Raw genomic sequence first — 14633 nt, 5'->3', positions numbered from 1 at the left:
CTGCGGTTCAAGAAGGCGGCTCACCACCACCTTCTTAAGGGCAATAAATGCTGGCCTTGCCAGTGACGCCCACATCCTATGAACAAATAAAAAAAAGTAACTGATTCAGCTGTTCTGTCCGTGAGGAATTCCTTAATAAACCGCACCATCTTTTTTAATAGCTCCTACCTCAGATGTGTCAGGAGAAGTGCCGTCTCTGCCAGCTCACAGTCAACACCGAGAGACTTAAAAGAAGAGGGAAGAACCTCGCGAGTACCCTGAGCAACAGGTAGCCATGCTGATGGGTCTGTCACTCTTACACACTGGAGAAATAAACAACATCCAGCTGTCTTTGTTGGGCTCTGTGAGAGATGCTGGCAATCTAATACTAAGTATTAGAAAATGGTCAACAGAAACAAAGGCAAACACAGCGGCCATTTTGCACAGAGCAAGATCCCTCAAACGGCAATGTGATGAATGACCGGTCAATCAGTGGGTTTTCTGGGACTGTTGGTTGAGGGAGGAATGTTGCAAACAGGACAGAAGGTTTTTAACATCCACCAGAAGATGTTCCATCATCCAGGACAAAGTAGCCTGCTTGATTGGCACCCCATCTACCACCTTAAACATTCACTCCCTCCACCACCGGTGCACTGTGGCTGCAGTGTGTACCATCTACAAGATGCACTGCAGCAACTCACCAAGGTTTCTTCGGCAGCACCTCCCAAACCCACGTTGTTCTCATCAGAAGAACAACGCGTCCAATAGTGCAACACTCGCTCTGATGTGCCAACTTGAGATTGTGTGCTCAAGTCCGGGGCCTGAACCCAGAATATCCTGACTGAGAGGCCAGAGTGCCAGCAAATCAGCTTGTATTGATCAAGATATCACAATGATTAAAGACACTGTCATAAATCGCAACTTCTGCAAGAAGTAACTCAGGAAGTACTACTGAACGGCCAGCTGAGGGCGCCGCCCGAGGAGTATAAATACTAGGGCTTGGGCCCAGCTTGGCCAGAGACAGTCTGGAAACAGGAAGCTAGTGACTACTAACTAGACCTCCATGTTTTGTTACAAGTCAATTAAAGCCTTGCTTTATGTACAACCAAGTGCGTAGTGAATCTTTATTACGTCAATTTAATCGACTTGTTATCGTCTCCATGCCTTGGGTGATTCGGAACAACCAGCTGCAACTTGAACCGCAGAAAGGAACCTGGGCAAGAAACTGATCCATCATGGATAAACTTCTTAGGCCCGCTTGTCTCAACCTGGACCCGAATGCCCCTGCGGCAGCGAAGGTATGGAAGCATTGGTTTCGTACCTTTAGCAACTTTCTTGAAGAATGTGGGGCGGGTGCCTCTAATAAGTTACGAATGCTTATTAACTACATATCCCCTCATGTGTATGATTATATTGAGGACTGTATAGACTACGACGCTGCTATTGAAATTTTACAGCAGCTATTTGTCAAGTCCCCGAATGAAATCTTTGCTCGACACCTACTGGCCACAACTCAGCAGCAGCCTGGGGAATCACTCGATGAATTCCTCCAGAAACTTCGCAGGCTCAGCAAAGATTGTAACCTTAAAGCAGTTACAGCTGAACAGTATCAAGAGGAACTAATCCGCGATTCCTTTATCAATGGGATTGCGTCCCCTTTTATACGTCAGTGCCTGCTGGAAAATAAAACCCTCAATTTACAGGCTGCTTATGACCAGGCGTGTTCCCTGGACTTGGCCAAGAAGAATGCAGACACTTATCTCCCACCACGTGCACGGGCGGCGGCTATCACCCTTAATAAGTCTTTTGATAGGTCTCGGTGGATGCCCCCGCTGATGATGACTCTACTCTAACGGACGATGACCCTACCCTAGAGGCCTTTGCTGATGACAATCCCGCCCTAGCAGCATCCTGGCAATCAGGAATAAAGTGTTTCTTTTGTGGGGGTACGTTCCATTACAGAAAATTTTGCCCGGCTCGTAAATGCGACCTGCAATCATTGCAGCAAGAAAGGACACTTTTCCAAGGTATGCCAGTCACGGGCCTCTGCTAACAAGAAAGGCTGCTCCTCTAAAGTATACCGGTCGAGAGCCCCTGTTAGCTTCACAGCTGCTATCTATGGAGCTGCTCCTCCCCCAAGAACCACTGCTAAGGCTACAGCTGCCGAAGGAAAAATTACCCCTCCTCCCATCACAGCTGTTCTTCCCCAAAGTTTGTCCCATGCAGCCACGAAGGTTTCAGTAAATGGGCACACTCTAAGTGCGCTAATCGACTCCTGCAGCTCTGACAGCTTCATTAGTAAGCGGGCTGTCAGCAGGTTAAAACTGCGCATTTATCCCTCGGACAGGGAGATTGCAATGGCTCTGACGACTCTGACCACCAATTCTTCTGGCTTCTGTCTTGTCAACCTCATCCTCACTGGCCGCACGTATCCCTCCACCCGGCTCGGAGTACTCGAAAACTTATGTAGCGATGTGCTTCTGGGACAGGACTTCCAGAAGCAGCACAAAAGACTAACTTTTGAGTTTGGAGGGTCGAAGCCGGAGCTTACCATTTCTAAGGTGCCGTTTTGTGCGCTCTCGGCGGCCTTACTCGGTGAGCCCTCCCTGTTTGCCAAACTCTCCCCCTGCTGTAAACCTATAGCCACCAAATCGCGGCACTTTAGCCAAGACGACCGAGCATTTATCGAGGCAGAAATCTCTTGCCTTTTAGCTGACGGTATTATCGAGCCGTGTTCATCCCCCTGGCGGGCTCAAGTCGTCATTGTGAAAAACCCTTTAAAACAACATAAGAAACGTCTGTGTATTGATTATTCGCAGACTATTAATCAATATACCGATCTGGATGCCTACCCGCTACCACGCATAGATGACATGGTCAACAACCTTGCCAAATACAAGGTATTTTCAACCTTTCGATTTAAAGAGCGAGTACCATCAGGTACCGCTGAAAGACTCTGACAAAAAGTATACGGCCTTTAAGGCCAATGGTCAGCTTTATCAGTTTTGTCGCCTTCCGTTTGGGGTCACCAATGGGGTGGCTGTCTTCCAAAAGGCAATGGATGGCCTAGTCCGGCAAGAGAACTTGACAGATACCTTTCTGTATTTAGACAATATCACTATTGCCGGCCATGATCAAAAGGAGCATGACGCCAATCTTCAGAGATTTTTTGACGTTCTCCGTCGTCGCCACTTAACGTTAAACGAATCCAAATCGGTGAAATCGGTGCCATCAATGAACATTCTCGGCTACTGGGTGGGCAACGGTGTTATTAAACCGGACCCAGAGCGACTTCGTCCACTTCAGGAGCTCCCTCCCCCTACAAATCTCGGCTCTCTTCGTCGGGCACTTGGCATGTTTGCTTATTACGCAAAGTGGATACCTCACTTCTCTGATAAAATACAGCCCCTGCTTCATGCGAAGTCTTTTCCATTAGAAGCAACGGCTATTTCTGCCTTCAACCTCCTCAAACGACAGCTGGAGAAAGCCACGCTTCGCTCCATTGACGAAAACCTTCCTTTTGTGGTCGAATGCGATGCATCGGAGGTGGCGATCTCAGCTACCTTGACTCAAGGTGGTCGGCCCGTGGCATTCCTATCCAGAACCTTACAGGGTAGTGAGCTCCATTACCCCCCCGTCGAGAAGGAGGCTACAGCCATCATCGAGGCTGTACGCCAATGGAGTCATTTTCTTGCTCGGCGTCATTTCACGCTCATAACTGACCAGCGCTCCGTGGCCTTCATATTGGATAACCGGAAGTGCACGAAAATCAAAAATAATAAAATTCTACTCTGGAGGATGGAGCTGGCCGCCTTTGGATATACTATCCGTTACCGACCCGGCAAACAGAATGTGGCCCCAGATACCTTCACACGGGCATTTTGCTCTTCAATTTCAACGTCGACTCTGGCGGATCTGCATATGGACTTATGCCATCCTGGCGTTACCCGTATGTTGCACTTTGTGCGCTCCAAAAATCTACCATTCTCAACGGAGGACGTAAAGAAAACATGCTCCTCCTGTAGGATTTGTGCAGAATTGAAACCACAATTCTTCCGCCCATCAGATGACTTACTCATACATGCAATGCAGCCTATGCAGAGGCTCAGCATAGACTTTAAAGGGCCATTGCCTTCGTCGACGCGGAACACCTACCTACTTACGATGGTAGACGAGTATTCACACTTTCCCTTTGCCTTCCCCTGTCCTAATATGCTTACCTCTACAGTAATTAAATGCCTCGATCAGGTCTTTTCCCTTTGCGGGACGGCCAATTTTATCCACACGGATTGTGGTCCCTCCTTTATGTCGAGTGAACTTAAAAGTTATCTCTCCCAACGGGGAATCGCCTCAAGTAAGATGACACCATATCACCCAATCGGCAATGGACAGGTTGAATGATACAATGCCATCATCTGGAACGCTGTCCGTCTGGCACTGAGGTCATGCAACCTACCAGACCAGCAGTGGGAAACTGTGCTCCCCGACGTGTTACACTCTATCAGGTCTCTTCTCTCCACATCCACTAATGTCACACCTCATGAGCGATTCTTCAAGTTCCGGCGTCGCTCTACACATGGGACATCTCTACCGTCATGGTTGGTGGCTCCAGGCCCTGTGCTACTCCGGAGGTTCGTCCGGTCGGCCAAGAACGACCCTCTCGTTGACGAGGTGGAGTTAACGGAGGTAAACCCCACGTATGCGCATGTGCGGTACCCCGATGGCCGGGAGTCCACCGTCTCGCTCAGAGATCTGGCTCCCTGCCCAACCGGTCACACGGGCCCGAATGATGTAGGATCCCACGACGATGATGTCAACACTCCGCACCCCTATGAAGATGACGCCCTACCTGGGACATCGAGGGATCTGCCGGCAGTGCTACCGGATCAACTCAGGGAGCTGAACGCTCCCCGTAGGATGGCCACCCGAAATCAGGACGCCGGACAATCTCCGGCTATGACCCAGGATGAGGCCAGCTCTGCGCCTGTGGGGACCCGCACCCGGAGTCATGATATTCCCAGGCCTCCACAGGACGATCAAGACAACGCGGACTCTACCGACTTACCGGTACGGGCCAAGCGACCCAGGGACCAGGACACCGTCCGGGGAGACGTGCCTTCCAGTCACAAGCAGAAAGCTAAATGACTACGGCTATTTTTGGTCCGCCTAGTCCGTTAAAGGAAGACTGGACTTCCAAACCTTTTAGGGAGGAAGAATGTCATAAATCGCAACTTCTACAAGAAGTAACTCAGGAAGTACTACTGAACGGCCAGCTGAGGGCGCCGCCCGAGGAGTATAAATATTGGGCGTGGGCCCAGCTTGGCCAGAGACAGTCTGGAAACAGGAAGCTAGTGACTACTAACTAGACCTCCATGTTTTGTTACAAGTCGATTAAAGCCTTGCTTTATGTACAACCAAGTGCGTAGTGAGTCTTTATTACGTCAGACACAATATGTTGTGTCTATTCGCATGAGATAACAGGAGGTGGGATACACAGCCCAGATACACATCCACCATGCACAAATCTGTGAAAAATACAGATAAATATAATGGCCCGTATTTTCCGATCCCTATGGGTGTGTACAAGCATCACAATATATATTAATGACCTAGACGAGGGAACTAGATGTAATATCTCCAAGTTTGCAGACAACACAAAGCTGGGTGGGCGTGTGTGCTGTGAGGAGGATGCTGAGAAACTCCAGTATGATTTGGACAGGTTGGGTGATTGGGCAGATGCAGTATAATTTGGATAAATGCGAGGTTATCCACTTTGGTGGCAAAAACAGGAAGGCAGATTATTATCTGAATGGCAATAGATTGGGAGAAGGGGAAGTGCAACGAGACCTAGGTGTCCTTGTGCACCAGTCGCTGAAGGTAAGCATGCAAGTGCAGCAGGCAGTTAAGAAGGCAAATGGTATGTTGGCCTTCATAGCGAGAGGATTCGAGTACAGAAGCAAGGATGTCTTGCTGCAGTTGTACAGGGCCTTGGTGAGACCACACCTTGAGTATTGTGTGCAGTTTTGGTTGCCTTATCTGAGGAAGGATGTTCTTGCCATGGAGGGAGTGCAGCGAAGATTCACCAGACTGATACCTGGGATGGCAGGAATGACGTATGAGGGAGATTGGGTCGATTGGGCTTATATTCGCTGGAGTTTAGAAGAATGAGAGGGGATCTCACTGAAACTTATAAAATTCTAACAGGACTAGACAGACTAGATGCAGGAACGATGTTCCCGATGGCAGGGGAGTCCAGAACCAGGGGTCACAATCTAAGGATAAGGGGTAAGCCATTTAGGACAGAGATGAGGAGGAATTTCTTCACTCAGAGAGTGGTGAACCTGTGGAATTCTCTACCACAAAAGGCAGTTGAGGCCAATTCATTAAGGAGTTAGATATATTTCTTAAGGCTAAAGGGATCAAGGGATATGGGGAGAAGGCAGGGACAGGGTACTGAGTTTGGATGATCAGCCATGATCTCATTAAATGGCGGAGCAGGCTCGAGGGCCGAATGGCCTACTCCTGCTCCTATCTCCTATGTCTATGTTTCAAAGTGCCCTCGCAAGTGCTGGTTTCAGGCATGTGAAGCGCATGCACTGAAAACCGGCACTTCCAATCTGTCAAGAATGCTCTTGACAGATCCTCCACCTGCCCTGGAGAAGGACCTCTGCGGGTGGAGAGTTCCGCTTTCTGCAGAACCTCTGCCCGCTGAAATCACTTCAAAATCTTACGCCTGGTAAAAGCAGATGTAAGGCCTGCTTTTACCAGCATAAGAGTTTTAAAAAGTTAAAAAAATTAAAAATTTCACTGATTTATAATTTAAAAATACTTTTTGAAAAGGTAAGTTTATTTTTAGCCCCGTAAAAAACGTTAATTTATTTTTCAAAAAATTAAATTTTTGTTTAAAATATTTATTTCAATGTAATTTTAACTAATTTTAAAAATGTGATTTAAAATTTTTTTTTTTAAATGTTTTGATGTCTTTGTGGAGTGATCTCTATTCATACATTTGACATGTCAAAAGTATGAAGGGAGATTCCCTTCTCCCATTGGCTCCCCATGGCCCACGTGATCCCAGGGACACTTGCGAACCGCCTGCGCCCCTGGGATACGTGGGTCTCTGCGCATTTTGTCGTGGAGAGGCCCAGGATCAGTAATTGCCGGACCTCTGGAGTCCTCAGGCAAACACTCAGGAAGCCTCTGATCGGAAAATATGGGCCATTGTAACTTGTCACTATTACATTAAACTTCTTTATTTTCTTTGCAGGGAAGTGTTTGCTTTATTTTTTTCTCAATTTTGGTGCAATGGTATTGTTTCAGGTTCATATTTTGATGAATTGGTGCTGTTTTAGGTACATGTTTTGGCTCTTGGTACCTTTTTAAATCACCCTTTCACTCTGAAAGAAGACTTTGGGGTATAAATGCACCTTGGCTGCTAACACAAAATGGAAAAGTCGGGTAGAGTTTCAAAACAACTCAAATGAGGAGCACAGAAGTAGAAGAATTGCCCTTTAGTACACCATTAGCGAGTTCATCGTCTTTAATGAACGTGAATTTTCAAAAACAGACAATTATTTCAGAAATTTCTAAGAAGTTCATGATTTGCACAGTTTCCAGATTTTTTTGTATTAAAAAGTTCCTTTTGCCTCAAGAATGGTTTAGAAGAATTTTTTTACTGAACTTGCTACAGAAGTGAAGGCAAGTGACTAAAAAGAAATAAAAAATAGAAAATGCTGGAAATACTCAGCAGGTCAGGCAGCATCTGTGATAAGAGAAACAGAGTTAACGTTTCAGGTCGATGACCCTTCGTCAGAACTGGAGAAATCCATTCTCGATGTCGTTTTCTTTTCTCACTGTCAACGAAGAAAGTGAAAGAATGAAGGTGCATTTATATAGCACCTGTCACGGCCTCAGAGCGTCCCAAAGCTCCTTACAGCCAATGAAGCAAGTGTAGTCACTGTTGGAATGTAGGAAACAAAGACACTCAGACCACAGGTGCTCGCTCTCTGTATGCAAGGAGTTCAGAACAGAAAAGCATTTACATTCATGAAAAATGACATCATTTGCCTGAAATAAAAACTTTGAGAATTCAGTCTCCAGCTTGTTTGAAAGTCTTTTGAGAAAAGCAAAGAAACTCTCAAATCCTCATAGGATGAGGGGACTCGTGCTAATGCACAGATTTAATGCTGGAAAGTTATATAAATTGTGCATACTCAGAATGCACAGATATGATTAAAAGCTTTCCAACTGCGCTGTAGTAAAAAGCTCCAGTTGAAATCCAGACTTTGAGGCAGGCGGAGGCCTTGAAGTAGAAACTTTAAGGAAGGCACAACAGACAATTCGGTGGGTGAATTTATGCTGGATATTGTAAAATCTATACTTTTTAATTTCTGTTATAACTTTTTGGGAATTTTGACCATTAGAAAATTTAGTTACAGAGAACAAAAAAAGCAGGTGATTTTTTTTTTTTAAAGCCTTTTGAGTAGCTTGATTAGTTTGTCAAGAAACCTTGATGGCGAATTATTGGAATACAGGAAACTTTGGTTTATCCGGAGGTTAACTGTCCGGAACGCTCGATCCACCGGCAAAATTCAGGAGTCGGTTCAGTAAGTTTGTTTTCTTTTCGTTGCTTTTTTTTCACCAGTCAGGCTCTGCAAGGTCTAGCTGAAGCTGTTGCTTAGCTACAGAGACGCTTGCAAGCTACGGCCGACTGTTTAGAAGCTGTTGCTAAGCAACATGGTTTGTTGCTAGATACGGAGCTCAAAAGCTCTGTATGTTTTAACATTAGCGCTGGTTTGTCCGGCAGTTTTGATGGGACGGCAACAGCTCGGTCCCGTCAGTGCCGGATATCACAAAGTTTCCTGTACAGTTTTTCCATTATGAAACATATAGGCAGTTTCAATAAAAATACTAAGAGCTGAAGTAAAGTTTGTGGGTAGGATGTGTGTGCCCGAGGAAAGATTTTTAATAATATCCTTCCAGTTTGAATTGGAAAGAAACCAGCACTCTGTGAGAAAAGACTTGCATTCATGTAGTGCCTTTCACGACCTCAAGATATCCCAAAGCACTTTACAGTCAGTGAAGTCAATTTGAACTGTAGCCACTGTTGTAATGTAGGAAACACGACAGCGAATTTGTGCACAGTAAGGCACCACAAACATCAATTAAATAAATGTCTAGCTAATCTGTTTTGAGTACTGAATGCCTTTTGGAACTTGCACGTTTGATAACTGACAAAAATGATTTTTCTGATTGAGGAATAAATATTGGCCAGGACATAGGGGAGAACTCCTCAGTTCTTCTTCAAATAGTGCCATGGGATCTTTTACGTCCATCTGTGAGGGTAGACGGGGCCTGGGTTTAACATCTCACCCGAAAAACAGCACCTCTGACAGTGCAGCACTCCCTCAGCACTGCACTGAAGTGCACTGGACTGAAGAAGCTTGATTGGTGCTGGGATTCACCAGTTATTTAGTCGGAGATGTAGGACTTCATCAATGCTCAAGGCACATGTCAAACAATTGCCACGGTTCGCAAGTTTCTTTCCTACTCTCTCCCTCGTTTTGATTTAACCAGTCTGCTGCAGTAAAGACAGGACAAATCTGGTGAGCTTACTGGAACCTTTCATTCATTACCCACTGACTCTGGAGACGTTTTCTGAGCCATTCCCGGAAAGCAATTACTTTGTGTTCAAGGAAATGGTGAATTTGTCAGAAGCAAATGTTATATTGTATGGAACCTTTCATTTCCAAGGCAGTCCAATTGGACTGTAGCAGTTGGGTCATTTATTAATGCTCTCTCTCTCTCTATTTATCTCTATTTTTGGCTGGAATTTTCCAGGGTGCTAGCGGGCGCGATCAGTGGTGGGTCAGGTGGGAATGTTGTTATTTTTGACAGCGAGTCGGGAACCCGCTGTCATCCCGCCCCCACACGCCTTTCCCCCAGGCACGTCTGTCATCGCGGAGCCGCCCCGACCGGTAGCGGCGGGCGACCCAATTGAGATGATTATCAGGTACTTTACAGGCACTTAACAGCCTTTTTCCACTTATTTTTAAAATTTCCCTGCATGCCCACAGGATTCACGCAGTTCGGGAAGCACGTCTGTCAACCTGAGGCGGGAGTTCCGTTGGCCATTGCTCCAGCTGATTACTTGACAGCATCAAATGTACAGTAAAAGCTCCCACCTGACAGATGATCTCTTTCCTCAGGCAGACGCTGTAGCTCAGTCCATTTCCAGCACAGATTCCGCAGGCTGCAAGTCTTTCCAGCAAAGTCTCCATCCAGTGTCACCTCATTGGAAGAACTCTCTCACCACTGACAGATCGCTCTGTCATCTGTACTTCACCTGCCATCTATTCCATCAGCATGGGTGCCATTAATACTGTCTCACCTTGGTCATCAGAATTGGACCACAATGAGCCCCAACACCAGCAGCACCAGGCACACCAGCAGCACCAACAACAGCACCAACCTTCTCTGCAATCACCTGATGCTACACAGGACACAGGGCATTAGCACCCGGCCACATTGCTGCCCGGGAGGCCATGGCTGGCCTCATCATGGCCAGATTTAGTTAACTTTACACTGTACACCCATATGGCTGCCACATGATGTGCCAGGTTGGCACCACCCCACACCAACACCATAAAGCATCCCTACAATGTCCAAGCCATTCCTTTCACACTCATCACCATTGCGGGGGGTACCGTTATGTCTCACCATTCACTGCAACTCACTAAGCCACTTCCAAAGGTGCACACAAATCTGTCCAAGACTAGAAAGATTTGAAAATAAAGATTTTTATGTTTGACATCACATTAACAGAAACTTTACTTAAATGTTGCATAAAACACCCAAGTGGCTACCCTTGTGTGTTCTTAGTTGATATGATTATATAAGGATGAGGGTGAGTGTGAGGGGTGGTTAGTGAGATGGGGATGTGATAATGTAGATAGAGAGGGAGGGATGGCTGGAGGTGCAAGATAAGTTGGCGTGAGTAAGGATGTGCAGGAGTAGGGTAGGGAAGACAGAGTGATGGGGCTATGATGAGAGGCACAGCAGGATGAGGCTGAGTGTGGCTTTGTACTAACGTTTCCTGATCTAATGAGATCATTGAAAGGTTTGTGGCACTGCACCCAGGTCCTCCTGACCATATCCCTGCTTGTGACCTGCTCTACAATCTGCAACCAGGCTGTTTTGATCTCCTGAGGTGGTCTCTTCTGCCCATCGGAAGGGAAGAGGACGTGCCTATGTGCTGTGACTCCCTCCACAAGCATATGGATGGAGTCATCGGAGAGCCTGGGTGCAGCCCTCCGCCTCTTTGCAGTCATTGTCAGTGTTTGCAGCACTCCAATGCTGTAGTACACTGACAGCACTATGTTAGATTAAACTTCAAATCTAATGTGGCCATGGTCCCTTTAAATATCCCGGCTGAAAACACGTCATGAATGACGTCACCAGACCTGCTCCATCTAATTGGGCCAGGTAACACACTGGGTGGGCTTAATAGGCCTCATTAAGGTAAGTTCATTTTTAACAGTGGGATGGAGCCAGCAGCGGGGTCGCGACCCGTCACGGACACCACCCACACCGGACCCGCTGAGGTAGGCAATATTCCGGCCAATATCTCTATCGTTATCTATCTTTATCCTTTATGTATCTTTGTCTCTAACTTATCTATCTATTACCCTATCTTATCTATCTATCCAAACTTTTAACACTTATGTAATGCTATATAGCTGCATGTTACAGACAAGTCTATTGAATTATAGCCCCTGGATAAAGAATACTGAAATCTCTGTGCTGCCTTTCATGGTTTGCCAGTTGAAATTTCAATTTGGCTTCAGTCTCAGGTTAGTGCGTTCCTGAATTTCTAACAATCAGACAGATGGGGATGGTTATATTGTTCACTGTTGCCAAGATGCAAATGGTACTTTCTTTCCAAGTACTTTCTCTAGTGTTGTTTGTGTCTACACCCTGGGGGCGATTTTGCCAGCCCTGGGGAGGTGGGTTTGGAGGCAGGACTGCCGGGAAAATGGCAGAATCTGGGGGCGGGTACCCATCCCGCCCCCAACCCGCCCCCGTGCCATCTTCCCAGGAGGCGGGTACCCGATCTGCGCCGGGTCCCGTCTCCTGGAGGTGGGAAGAGGATTGCAGCCACTTAACTGCCTGTTAACAGGTAGTTAACAGGCAGTTAAGAGGATTATCCCCAGTTTTCCAACAGAGGTGTGGGCTTCCTGACGTCGGGAAACCCCACCAGGGTCAGCGAGGTGAGCAGTGGGTCTGCGGGGGTCGGAGGGGTGCAAAAGTGCACTGTGAAGGTAAGTGATGGGTGCAAGTGTGGAGAGGTAAGTGTGTGAAGTGAGTGAAACGTCTTAGAAAAAGTTTACTTACCTTTGTTTCTTCCCGTAGGCTTCAATCGTTGGGGATCCGGAGGCTCCGGCATCTCCATGGCAGAGATGACAGAATGGCTGCTGCATTCTCCGATGCTACAGCCATCTGCTTTCTGCTAAAGAAAGAGGTTTGATGAGCCTTGAGTACAAGAACTCACCAAACAACAGAGAATGTCAGTGTTTGACAGCTTCTCATACGCTGACGTTCTCTGTCACCGGCTTTCTCTTAATTGGCCTGCTAAGCCCGCTGGGTGGGCTTAACAAGGTCAATCAAGGGAAAACAGCGTGGATTGGCCACAAGTTGATGGAGGCGGGACTAAAACCCGACAAGCAGCAGTCCCGCCTCCAACGCACCCCCATTGGCAAAATCACCCCCCCCTGTTTTCCTTTCCACTCTGGTTGAAAAGGTGAGGGGGAACATTACACACCCCACACCCCCAATATCTGGAGATGTTCATTGAAACAAATCAGCCTTTGCCTTCAGATTTAATGATACAGCAAAGGTGCAAGTGATGCAAAACCTAACCCCAAGACAAATGCACCAAAGGTGGGGGTAGAAATTGTTCTGGGTTTAGGACAAAATGCTGTCATACCTAAGATATAGTGCAGCCCAGGTTTTTGTTTTATCAATACCACCGAGAACTGACATTAAAGCTGCATTTCTATTTCTATTTGGAGAAGCTTGAAATTTCTCTTTGTTTTCAATTGTGTATTTGAAGCTTGGATGAGAGCCGACATTTCACTTTAGCACTGAGCACAAGGCGGTGGGGGATGATGAGTTTCATCTGATCCAGATTAGATGAGAAATGGTTCCTTCAATCCTAGCCAATTTAGTCCCTTTCATTGGGTGAGGGCGTTCAGCTCTTGACATTCAAACTGTAGCTTTGGTTAAGCTTGTTTGCACACACAGATAAAGGGCGTGGAGGGGCTACAATGACCCACAAGGGGTAAACAAATGTGAAGCAGGAGACTTCTCTGCTCTCTGTTTCAGAATTGAGAAGATGCCTTCTTGTCAGGATGTTCTGGCACGTAAACTAGAAATAATTTAAGTCAACAAAACTATCCAAACAGATGTATTCGGCATGTCCAGATATCATGTGTGTTATGGCTTCTTACGTTGGCGGGTTTAAATTGGCCTAGGAATTCGGGTCGGGGGCTTCCCGCGGCTTAAGCCCCCGACCTGCGCTTACCTTGCGCGCCGGCCGTTGAGCTGTGGGCCCGCGTGAAATTCTGATCCGGGGCCTGGCCCAGCTGCCGGTGCACAGTGCTTGCATATACCAGGGGCGCAGTTAGTTCGATGCGTCCCCTGGGATCACGTGGGCCATGGAGAGCCAATCAGAGCAGGGAATGCTTCATTCATAAGTCTGACAGGAAGTGCTGTCAAACTTAGAAATACTACGGGCCCCTTCTTCTTACAAAACATCACTAAATCTTCAAATACATTTTTTTTTAAATCACATTTTTTAAATAAACTATAAATTACATGAAATAACTATTTCAAACAATAATTTAAATTTTTGAAAAAAATAATTTTATTTTCTAACGGGGCTAAAAATAAACTTACCTTGCTTTAAAGTATTTAAAAATAATAAACCTGTGGAAAAAATGTTTTAATTTTAATTAATTCACCACTTACCTTGTAAAAAGCAGGCCTTACGCCTGCTTTTACATGTCTAACTTCTGCAGACTTACCTTCCCGGCAAAGAGCGATGGAACAAGTCCTGCAAGGAATTCCGGGGACTCAGTGTTACTTGGACGACATCCTAGTGACAGGTGAAGATGACAGTGAACACCTTGCCAACCTAGAGCAGGTGCTCACTAGACTACGTGAACATGGGCTACGGGCCAATCGCCCCAAGTGCGAGTTTTTTAAGAAACAGATATCGTATTGTGGCCACGTGATTGATGAAGCGGGGTTACATAAGTCCCCTGACAAAATTGAAGCGGTAGTTAAGGCTCCAGCGCCTGAAAATGTGTCGCAACTGAGGTCATTCCTCGGATTGGTCCATTGTCGGAGCAAATCTGTTCAGGCAGCCCATTCCTGGCGAATATGGTTCGTAAGACTGTGATAGCTTTTTCTGTGGTGGTTGAGGACATTTTTATTACCTCTGGCCACTTTGAATGTGCATCCACCGCAATTAAAAACATCGAGTCCATAAATGGACCAGCAAAATCAATGTGCTCTTTGCCATATCGCCGGAGCTGATGCTACTCCGAATACCAGTCGATTATACTGGTAAAGACCTTTGTGAGTGTTTATCG

Source organism: Somniosus microcephalus, chromosome 18, assembly GCF_052327205.1.
Source record: "Somniosus microcephalus isolate GS21.2 chromosome 18, FLI_Smic_1.0, whole genome shotgun sequence".
Classification (NCBI taxonomy): Eukaryota; Metazoa; Chordata; class Chondrichthyes; order Squaliformes; family Somniosidae; genus Somniosus; species Somniosus microcephalus.
The sequence above is the reverse complement of the archived record's forward strand: the minus strand, read 5'-3'. Positions refer to the sequence as shown.